Below are 454 nucleotides of genomic sequence, written 5' to 3' on the forward strand. Positions count from 1 at the left end.
TTTTCAGACTGACAGTCTCACCTTGGGTGAACCGCTGCTGGAATAAGGGAGACGGCCCCGCCCCTGGAACGGTGGGTTGTACCAAACGTACGTAGACGCGTCATAGGGCGCAGGTTCGCACGTCAACGTCACCGCCATATTGTCTGTGGCAGAAAAAAGTAGGCCGTTTCTCAATTCACGAGAACGCGAGTCCGTACTCGCGTTCTCGTCAAGTCTGTTCTCGGTAAGAACACAGGAAGATCGGACTTGACGAGAACGCGAGCACGCAGCACGTATTGTGCATTGGAACAGAAGTATACTCGTGACGTCATCACACCCACAGCGCTTGAGCATTCCTTTAACGTTCAAAACTATTTATACACTACACCATCATATCTTATTGAAAACGTTTTTTATTTAAATTAATTTCTAAAAAGTATAAAAAATATCTAAAATAATTACAGAACTGTGGGTA

General features: G+C 45.2%; 1 protein-coding gene across 2 annotated transcripts in view; it reads right to left on the minus strand.

Annotated features, from left to right (window-relative positions):
- Positions 1 to 80, minus strand: part of agla (amylo-alpha-1, 6-glucosidase, 4-alpha-glucanotransferase a) — a 158049-nt gene extending 157969 nt beyond the window's left edge. For both annotated transcript variants that reach the window (XM_036137806.1, XM_036137805.1), the window contains exon 1: positions 1 to 80. This exon is cut by the window's left edge and continues 40 nt beyond it. The gene's annotated coding sequence lies outside the window, so the exon portion shown is untranslated.
- Between the last annotated feature and the right edge of the window lie 374 nt (positions 81 to 454).

This window comes from Fundulus heteroclitus, chromosome 6 (assembly GCF_011125445.2).
Source record: "Fundulus heteroclitus isolate FHET01 chromosome 6, MU-UCD_Fhet_4.1, whole genome shotgun sequence".
NCBI classification, from domain to species: Eukaryota; Metazoa; Chordata; class Actinopteri; order Cyprinodontiformes; family Fundulidae; genus Fundulus; species Fundulus heteroclitus.